The sequence below is a fragment of the Meriones unguiculatus genome, chromosome 10 (assembly GCF_030254825.1).
Source record: "Meriones unguiculatus strain TT.TT164.6M chromosome 10, Bangor_MerUng_6.1, whole genome shotgun sequence".
Lineage (NCBI taxonomy): Eukaryota > Metazoa > Chordata > Mammalia > Rodentia > Muridae > Meriones > Meriones unguiculatus.
The window spans coordinates 37,222,918-37,233,486 of NC_083358.1; the positions used below are offsets into that span (position 1 = coordinate 37,222,918).

Sequence of the window (10,569 nt, forward strand, 5' to 3'; positions counted from 1 at the left end):
GAATAAAAGGGCTTTGGAAGCCAGCCTTGATCACATACAAGAACTGTGAGTCAAGGTCCTCTTGAAGGGAGTACAGTAGCTGGATGTGAGGGGCTTCTTGAGCCTGGTCTGCTTAGCTTTAACTGTCACCTTGATACAACCTTGATTGCGGAGGACAGCCTCCACTGAGATCAGATGGGCTTGTGAGCCTGTCTGCAGGAGACTGGATTGTTGATGGATGCTTAGTCAACTGTGGGCCACACCATTCTTAGGCACGTCGTAGTCTGGAACTCTGTAAGAAAGCTGAGTAAAAGATGGCAGGGAGCCAGCAAGCCAGCATCCTCCTTTGTGTTTTCTGCTGTGCTTTCTCAGCTGTGACGAGTTCTTAGGACAGACTTAATGCTGTGTGGAATAGTAAGCAGGCCTGACTTCAAGTTTCTGCTTTGAGCTCTTGCCTTCCCTTCCCTTAGAGATGGACTGTGAGCTGTAATCATAAGCTGAAATAAACCGTTTCTTCCCACATAATTGCTTTTGGCTGGAGTATTTTGTAACAGCAATAGAAATGAAACTAGAGCAGAACCTAATGGTTCAACAGTACAAAAGTTTCACTACATCTGATTTCAGTGGAGTCTGTATTTTTACTCTTTTTCCTTTTTGAGATTTAGATATTTCTACCAGAGCTTGGATTTGCTTAGTAAAAATTAATCTGGCTGAGAGGTGCGGCAGCTGGAAGAAAGGGGTTCTGGGTCTCAGGGAAGGGTTGTCTGAACATCAATTTGCCCATCTGTAATGAGGATAGATTGGAGCATGGGAATTTTGCTCTGAGTAGCTTTGATATTAAATGTGGTTTCTGAATGTAATGTTTAGGACACCTCAAAAAACCATGTCACAGAGGTCTTCATGTAGAATGCAAAGCTTAAAATCTCTGTGTATAACCACTGACTCTTCTGAATAGAAAAGAAAATACTTTTTTCATTATGAGTTTACATAAACATACTGAAAATGAAAAAATAGAAAAATGGAAGTGCTTAAGCACACATGTTACCCACCGCCTAAAACAGCTATTGGTAGCATCTTGACATGAACTCAGTGGCAGGCTCTTTGATCACCTCCCCCTGAGTGGGGAGTAGGCCACAGAGGAAGACAATGCGGCAAGTCCTGATGAGACCTGATAGACTAGGGTCAGATGGAAGGGGAGGAGGACCTCCCCTATCAGTGGACTGGGGGAGGGGCATGGGAGAAGAGAGAGGAAGGGTGGGATTAGGAGGGGAGGAGAGAGGAGGCTACAGCTGGGATACAAATTGAATAAATTGTTATAAATAAAAAAAATAATTAAAAAGCAATGCCACTTGTACTTTTCTGTGTATCAGGTGTCTTATGTTGGTATTATATTATGTCTACAGATATTCTACATCTTGTGTGTTTTTTTAAAACATTATAGTGATCTTCCGTATTTGTTCATGCTCTTTCCTAATTATCTTTTTTATAATAGCTGAGCAGATAGACTGAGGTTTTTTTTTTTTTCCTGTCATGAGGGGACTTGCTTCAGTTTTCACTGTTACAAATAATCTAATAATATTCTGGAATCTGAATTGCTCCAAGTCAGCCTCACATCAGAAAGAATCCCCTTGTCTAGTGGACGGCAGAACTCTGGCTCAGACTGCAGCAGCCAAGCTTTGTTTAAACCTGCATCCTGAGTTACCCACAATGACACTTACGAAATGGGTTAGATTTCGCTGGTCACTTCAAATGCTCCCTGGTCACATGCAAAGAGGAGGGGCTTGGCATAGAGTCACGTTGGAGAAGAGAACACGGAGTGTGCCTTGTTGTTTTCAGAGAGAGGGACTTTCCCTGAGAAGAAATAGGCTTGGCTTTACGTCATCACCGCTGTGTCCCTCAGCTTGGTTGTCAAGTCTGGGGTCTGGGTCCGAACTTGGGTTGGAGAAGAAAAGAAGCGACTGTCCGGTAGCATGTTTCATGCCTCTCTCCAGCTTCCAACAGTCTTTCCCATTAATACAGCCACTGAAGAGTGCTAAATTTCTTAGTGCTGTGAAAATTGGTATTAAAAGAAGTGCTTTAAAAAAGAAATGGGAGCTTAAGAGCTATAATAAAAAGAATAACCCTAAAAGCAAGTCAATTGGAAAGCATAATGAAGTTGATACTGGTCTTTTTAGTTTAGTCATGAATTTGTTAGAGAAAAAAAATGACTTTTCTGAAAACCACCATCTGTGCCCTGAGTAGATCCATTAACACCACTAAAGACACCAGGAAGGTTATGCTATCTGCTGCCACGGTTCGCCCCCACTGCATTTTAATTTTACAGCATTCCCTCTTCAGGTTTTCCTGAGTGTCATCCACTCGGCCATGCCAGAAGGCCCTCGTCATGCCCCAACGGGCTGTGATCGTCCAGGCAAATTTTGCCTCCAGAAGCAAGAGTCCCTGTGCTACTCAGACCTCTGTGTGTTGACAGCATGGCGAGTAGCTGGTGTCCTTAATAGCGCCATTTGCTTAAGACAGCTGCCTGTTAGATGTTTTTGCACTTTGTGTCTAAAGGCAGGCCAGTGTTTGAATGGATTTATATTGTGGGATGTTCAGGCTGACCCTTACACAGCATAGCACGACCCTTGAACTGAACCATAAAGATGTATTTTTAGATGTAAGGGAACTCTTTAAGTGCAATTTCCTTAAGATGGAAGGTGTTCCTCTACAAAATACAAATTGTCACTGTCCAGTTGATCTTTGAGCAACGATTTCAGAATGGAAGGCTACTCCAAGCTTCTCTGTAGTAGGTGTATATAGTGGTTATACAATAAGCATTGATCTTTTCATTATTGTGAATTCTTAAGGTTTCTGTCCACATAACATCAGGTGCTTGTATATTGCTCTATACTCGATCAACAAATATTAAACACCCACCGTATATTTGACATCGTGGTGCTGAAATATCGTGGTGACTCCAACCCTCCTGGGAATATCCTGCAGGGATTTCATTATTTTCTCGACTATCAATAGTAGTTTTTTACATTTTATTTTTAGCGCAGAGGTCACTTGGTAGCTCATCAGGCTCGTCAGGGCTATGTGCAGTACCATGCCTGCCCCTGAGGACAGAGATTATATCCTGACTCTGTTTCTTCACAAAGAAAGTGAGGTGACAAAAAAAAATGGGTGTGGGGGGAATCAGATTAGATTTACTCTCCTCTCTTCTTTGCTTAACATAATTGTTTTTGCACATGGATTTTAGAATTCTTTCTTACAAAGAATGGGGCATAGTTTTTCTTGGCTTAAAGTCCTTGCAGTTCAGGATCAAAGGTTGGAGATCTGAGAAAAGGGGCCACTTTCATGAAGATGAGATCTTAGCAAATCAGTTCACACTTATGAGACACAGAGCTTGATGAGTGTGAACTCCTCCTCAGATCTGCCTGTGTCCTTGTCACAATTACAGGGCTGAGTGTGGGGCTTAGACTCTGGGAGTTTTGCTTTTTTTCCCACATGGCTTACATTTAATTTAATATTGGTACAGATGTTGCTGACATATGATGGTTTGACTCACAGTTAAAAAAAATCACAGTGGTACAAATGTTTCTCCACACAACTACTATTCTAATTTTCTTTTTTATCTTTATTAAAAATTATTATTCTCTCATACAATACACCTTGACCTCTCTCTCTCCTCCTCCCAATGTCTCCCTCCTCCAACTTCCCTTTTCCCCATATTCACTGCTTCTTTGTTTCCCTTTAGAAAAGACAACCTTTCCAGGGATATCAACCAAACATGGCATAACAAGATGCAACAAGACTAGCCATAATCTCTCATATCAAGGCCAGATGAGGCAACCCAGTGGGAGGAAAAGGGTCTTAGGAGCAGGCAAAAGAGTCAATTTCACCCCTACTTGCACTGTTAGGAGTCTCACAAGAATCCCAACATTTCTCCACATAACTACTGTTCTTATTTTCACTTTCAACACAGCATTCAATGACTTGCATAAGATACTTCTCCTTCAGTATCAGTAGCCTTCTTTGACCTAGGTGATGTTGCCCAACTATGAGTTAAGTGTTCTGAACTCACTTCAGATGGGTTAGGCTAAACCATAACATTTAGTAGGCTAGGTATATTGACATAATTTTGGGTTCGAATATATAATGAGCATGTTGGAATAAAGCCCAATGATGGGTATGCTATTTTGGGCCTTCAAACTTATGAGCAAAGGAATGTGACTCTGAATGATTTAAGGAAATAGAACTTGGAACAACATGAAGGTGGATTACAAAATTCAATAAAGCAGTGTGGCTCTTTGGCCCTGTGGTTAGATAACGGTCACTTCTGGAAGCTACCTTGAGAAAGAATTCAGTCTCCAATCTTTGCATATGTATTCAAGATTCACTTCCATGGAGGGACTTGGCTGAGTTAGCATAAGATACATGTCTTCACTTTAGGTTGAGAAGACAGTCCCGATAGGACTGCAGCCATTGAGGGTTTCCAGGCTGGAATCAGGTATGTTATCAGAGGAGTGCAAATGCACACAGGTAGGTTCAACCTGCTAAGCTCCAGCCCAAAAGTTTACAAAAGTGAGTCTTGCAGGAAGCAGGCCTCACTGTCTCTAAATATCTACAACTCAGCTCATGACAATGCTTCCATTTTTGTGCTCCACACTGTCACGCTTCACAGGGAAGATGAAGACCTGAGATGGAAATCCATAGTATTCTTGTGCCTGGCTTCCAGCTTCATTCTCTTCGAAGACTCTTTATACAAACTGTGGAGTCCCGCCACCATCCACCTCTCTCTGGGGGCTTTCCTACAAAAATTCCTTCCTACCTACCCACCCATCCAGCTCATGACTCCAAGGTTTAGATGGCATTGCAAATGTTACCTCTCAGAAGAGCACAAAATCGAAATCCCAGAATGCATTTCCAGCATTAACCAAAGGCTCGATGAGGACTGGAAGGAGACAGGATCCAATAACTCAAAGGAGTGAGTGCAGGCCATAAAAAAAGTGTATTAAAATAATAAATGAAGAAAATAGAGGGCGAAGTGGTTTGGGTGAGAATGTCTCTCATAGGCTCAGATATTTCAACACTTGTTCCCTAGTTGGTGTCACTGTTTGGGGCTGCTTAGGAAGCACTTTGTTTTTATTTTATGAAATTATAATGACATTGTTTTTCCTCCTTCCCTTTCTGCCCTCCAACCCTTCCTATGCACTTACTTGCTTGCTCTCTCTCAAATTCATGTTCTCTATTTCTTTAACTTACATGTAGATGATTTCTGGGCTGACCACTTGGTATTGGGTTTTCATTTTCTCAGAGATTAGAAACCAATTTGGGGATTCCTCCCACCCCCCAAGACTATTTCTCCCACTATCAGCATTCCTTAGGTACCTGTAGTTATTTGTTTAGGGTTGAGACTCCATGAATGTTACCCATTCCATGTTAAAATGTTTACTGGTGCTTTCATTGTTTCTGCCTGTTTAGGCAGCCATGTTGATGAGACTTTGTGGGTGTAGCTTTTTTGACATTTTTAGGAGATGTAATTTCATAGCACATTTCCTCTTCTCTGGCTTTTATTGCATTTCTGCCCCCCTTTTCACTATGATCCATGAGCCTTAGGTAAAGGAGTTGTCTGTAAACATATCAATTGGGGCTGGGTACCACATGGTCACTTGTTCTTTGCATTTTGATGGTTTATAGTTTTCTGTAATGGTCTCAGTTAAAAAGAGATGTTTTTTGATGAGGGATGAGACCTTATTTACTTTTTTTTATTATTAGTTACAGTTTATTAACTTTGTATTCCAGCTGTATCCTGCTCCCTCATTCCCTCCCAATCCCACCCTCCCTCCCTCACCTCCTCCTTGTCCCTTTCCAAGTCCACTGATTGGGGAGGACCTCCTCCCCTTTCATCTGACCCTGGTTTATCAGGTATCTTCAGGACTGGCTGCGAAGCCCTCCTTACTTTCTGTGTGTATAAAGATAAATATTCAGATGGTATTCAGATGGGATTGTGCTGCTTTAGTAAAATAGTAGTTGTAGGTTCTTCTTCAAGATACATGACTTCACTAGTCTTCGGTAGTGGGTTAGGTTTCTAGTACCAGGCAAAATTTCCCTCTTGTTGAGTGTGCCTTAACTCCAAAGAGAGAGCTGTTGGTTAGTGTAATAGATGTTTTGGTTTCTTTAAAAACTCAGTTATGTTATATAAATATGTTTTTGTTTTAATCCCAAGTGTGGGATTTTAGTTTGGACTTTAGTTTGTCCATAGCTGATAAATGCCTCTTGCGGGAGGGGGGTGGTCTTTGGCAGCTGGTAACGGCTGCCTCATGAAGCATGGAGAGGGGCGTGGTCTAAGACTCAGAGAGATATAAATGTGAGAGCCCAGAAAGGGAAGGTTTGGCAGTTTGGAGAGATCAGAGATGGAAGGTGTGGTGGCTTGGAGGAGACAGCAGCTTGAAGGGGACTGCTTGCTGCATCTGCAGTTGACGGAGACTGGGATAGCCCCCAAAGAACCCATCGACCCCAAACAGCTGGGATAAGTCAAGGGGTCTGCGCCCCATCTCCCCACTAACCTCCTCTCTCCTACCTAGGGTTGAGGGTTGGAAGGGAGAGGCTTTAAGGAACGCCAAATAAAAAAGAGTTTAAAGACGAGCGCAACAGGTTACTGCCAAGGTGTGCGCGCCACTATTGCAAAGAGGCCCAGCCCTCTTTGGAGTAAGTGCGTCACTGGGATTAGGCTTTGACAGTTCCTCTTTGCTTTCTCTGCTTCATGCTTGTTTTCGAGGATGTGAGCACTCAGCTTCCTGCTCCCGTGCTTGCTGCCTGCTTTCCTGCCTCTCTACCATGGTAAACTCTTATCCCTCTGGACCTGTAAGCCCAAATAAATTCTTTCTTCGTTAAGTTGCCTTGGTCATGGTATTTTATCATAACAACTGAAAATTAACTAATGCAGGAAGCCATGCTAGGGATCTTGGAGAAATGGTGTGGGAGGTTTTTTTAAGGATCCTTTTCAGTTTGGCTTGGGAAGTTAAGTGCTGTGGCTCTTGCCCTTTGGTGACTTTTTTTTTTTTTTGGTAGTTCTGCAACTTTATTTGACATTTAGTAGGTTAGTTCTCATCCACATTGACTGTCTGTAGATATTTGAATGTGGTAACAGGCATGCAAGTTACCAATGTGTAGAGCTTGTTCAGTGAATCCTCATCTTCATTACATTTTCTGGACAAACATACTCAGATCCAATATGGAATATTCCTTATTCCTTTGGTCCAGACAGCTTTATTGAGCCTGGTATCTATGCACACATCTGGAGTCCCCATCTCCTTCATGGGAAACTTCTGATTTCTTTGAGTGTCCGAGGAACACGCTTCTTGAAGTCCACTCCATGGATGTGCTTGTGGATGTTGATGGCGTCCTCCCGGGTCATGACTCATTGATGGCAGAGCGGCCCTTCTTCTTGCCACCCTCCTTTGCGAGAGACATTCTGCCAGGCCCAAGCTGGAAAGAGCCCTTTGGTGACTTAAAAGTCCTTCAGCATCAGATCCTTTGCCAGGATGTCCCTTAAACTCAAGCTACCAACAGCATCTTTCCTGTTGCTCTATACTTCAGTCAGCTTTGCTCATTCTGTTTTGCGTCATGTCTTGTTCAGCTATGGACCTGCAAGGCCACAAGACCTTATGCAGGTTATCATGAAAGACCCCCCAGAAGCAGCTCTTGAGCCTTTTCTCTGCTTTGAATACCCATTATTGATACCCTGTGTCCAGTTCCTCCCAACTAACCCACACCTCTAATGAATTCCCTTCTCTTAAGCCTTGTGACTTACCGGCAACCATTTATTCCCTTAGTCCTGATTTAAGCATGCCAGTACCAATCAGTGTCTGTAAAGGACACTGAATAAAATGTCACACCAGCAGGTGTCTGATGAAGGGTGGCCTTCTGGTGGCCGAGGCTTCTTTGTAGAGACATTAGAATGTACCAAATGTGATATACTTTATAGAATCACCATCATGGTGGCTGCCATGACTGAAAATGGCATCTTCAAGAACTATGGATGTAGATCATCACTTACCCAGTGTGTGCAAGTCTGTAGGTTCAATCCCTGGAACTACAGAGACAAAACAAAAACAATTGCCAAACAAAACTAACAACAAGACTAATTAAGAAAGCAAATAAAACACCCAGAGTGCATTTTTTAAAAAAGAATGTGTTTAATAGCAGTGCTTTTGGGGAGCTGCAGGCTTTGATCTCTCCCCCAGGCTTCATCTTCTTTGGTTCTGCATTTTCTCATGGTTGAGAGACATGGATTCACACGCCCCTTCATAGGTTCTGGAAGCACGAAGTATATGTCAGCAGTTCATGTGTGTTCCAGTACTGAAATGACTAAGAGACTCGGTGTCAATACTGAAATTTGCTGTTTTGCTACCTTTCCTTCAAATGCAGGAGCGAGGCAGTAGAGGACCTGTCTTTGGAATAAATGGTTGCCGACAGAAGTTAAGGTCGTTTTAGATAACACAGGGGCCTGAGCTTTCCTCCTCTGTAGAGTGGGTGACAGATGCTGTCCAGAAGTTGGGTTGCAGCTGGACCTGTGTGAAGCGTGTCTCCTTAGATCCCGCCTTATATGTGAGTATTACATATTGCCTGCGTTTGCCAGGATTCAGTGTGAATTCATGATTTTTCCTCACATGCACAGAGTGAGTGGACGCAGCCATCAGCCTGGGGCCTCAGGCTCTGTGCAATCGGAAGACCGGCATCTTCTCTCCACCAAGCCCAGACTCGCAGTGAGTTTGTGTTTGTCTCTGCAACAAATAACACTGGAAATGGATGAAGATGCATCGCTGAACGCGGACAGCCAAGTACTTAACACAGTTACTAGCTGTGCTAACTGATTTAATGAACAGGCAACATAACAAATGAGCATGTTTACCAAGTTAACTTGTGAAAATGAATATCTGTAATTAAAGTGGCTCACAACTGACAGGCAAACAGGAAATTATTGTTATTATTACACACAAATCATCATAAAATACCAGAACTTAATAGATGGGGAAAAAAACAAACAATGGCTAAAACTGTCTGCTAAATAAAAAATAATGACGAACACCTGTGGTCTTTTTATAGGACTCCAGCAGAGATGATTTTTTCCCGAAGACCTAATTACGTTTTTGTAATGGTACCATTTCATTATTTCTCTGTAGCATTATTAAAAGAAAATGTCTTTTTTTTTTCTCTGTTTGAAAGGTCTGGTACATAGATTCAGGCATCGCCTTTTCTGAACACTGCCAACAGGCCATCCACTCTAGCTGCAGGCCTGGGCACAACTGGGTTTTTACCTTTGCTAATACCAAAGCTTGGTGAGGGATAGGAATGAGGTGGACTTCAGGGAGACTCTGCCCGGAGGAGCAGAGAACCGTGTCACCCAGTGCATAGGAGGACCGCTTCTGCAATCAGCTCTGCCCTGCTCTCCAGTGCTACAACTTTCCAGCTACAGTTACGGAACCTTCCTGTGCCTCCGTATCCCTTCTGCAGATCACGGCAGAGGTCTGACCAGCGTGCTGTGTGAACTCCTATCTGAGCTTGCAGTTGTATTTGACGTGTCTCAGGTGTCAGTGATGCTGGCTTCTGTAGTTAGCCATGGGTTGCCGCATGCCTTCTTCAGCCAAGTACGTTCTGATGATGAAGAGCACAATGACTGATGAGCAGAAGGATGTCCACCTGGGAGCCAGGGCCTGTTTGGAGCTACATGGTTCAATGAAACAGCTTGGAGAGGTGTTATACAACTTTAAGTTAGCAGAGAAAATGGGTTTCATGAGAACACCTTCATACATGTGTAACATTGTACTCTGTCATCTCTGCCCCTCACCCCTCTTCTCCATGACTTCCCTCCTCTCTGGTTCTTATCCCTCAGTCCCTCTTCTGCTTCCATGTAACAAACACGTCAAATACAGTTGTGTGTGTTCTCTCTTTCTCCTCTCCTGTTTTCCCTCCCTGCACCCCCCTCCTCTTTCTCCAACGTCCTCATGTGAGAGCGCTTACCTTATTTTTTTATATTAATCACAGGTTATTTACTTTGTATCCCAGCTGTAGCCCCCTTCCTCTCTCCCTCCCAATACCAACCTCCCTCCCTCCTTCATCTCCTCCCTGCCCCTTTCCAAGTCCACTGATAGGGGAGGTCCTCCTCCCCTTCCATCTGACCCTAGCTTACCAGGTATCTTCAGGACTGGCTGCAATGCTCTTCTCTGTGGCCTAGCAAGGCTGCTCCTCCCTCGGAGGCAGGGGAGAGGTCAAAGAGCCAGCCATTGAGTTCATGTCAGAAATAGTCCTTGTTCCCCTTACTAGGGAAGCCACCTGGATACTGAGCTACCATGGGCTACATCTGAGCAGGGGTTCTGCCAGGAGCCAAAGCTATCTACTCAAGCCAAAGTTAAATAGTGAGCCAAAGCTATTTAGTGGAGACAAAGCTATTTACTGAAGCCAAAGCCAAATAGTGAGCAAAGGTCATTTAGTGGAGACCTAAAGCTATTTAGTAAAAGAGTTACCTAAGACCCTAAATCATGGATGATAGATTTGTGAGGACATTCATCTGTTAGTTTTAGAGCATCGTGAGATATCTTAAGA

The 10,569-nt window shown here is 43.3% G+C and overlaps 1 pseudogene; it reads right to left on the reverse strand.

Moving 5' to 3' along the window:
• Nucleotides 1-7,064: 7,064 nt before the first annotated feature.
• On the reverse strand, nt 7,065-7,446 carry LOC110558250 (large ribosomal subunit protein eL31-like; annotated as a pseudogene).
• Nucleotides 7,447-10,569: the final 3,123 nt, after the last annotated feature.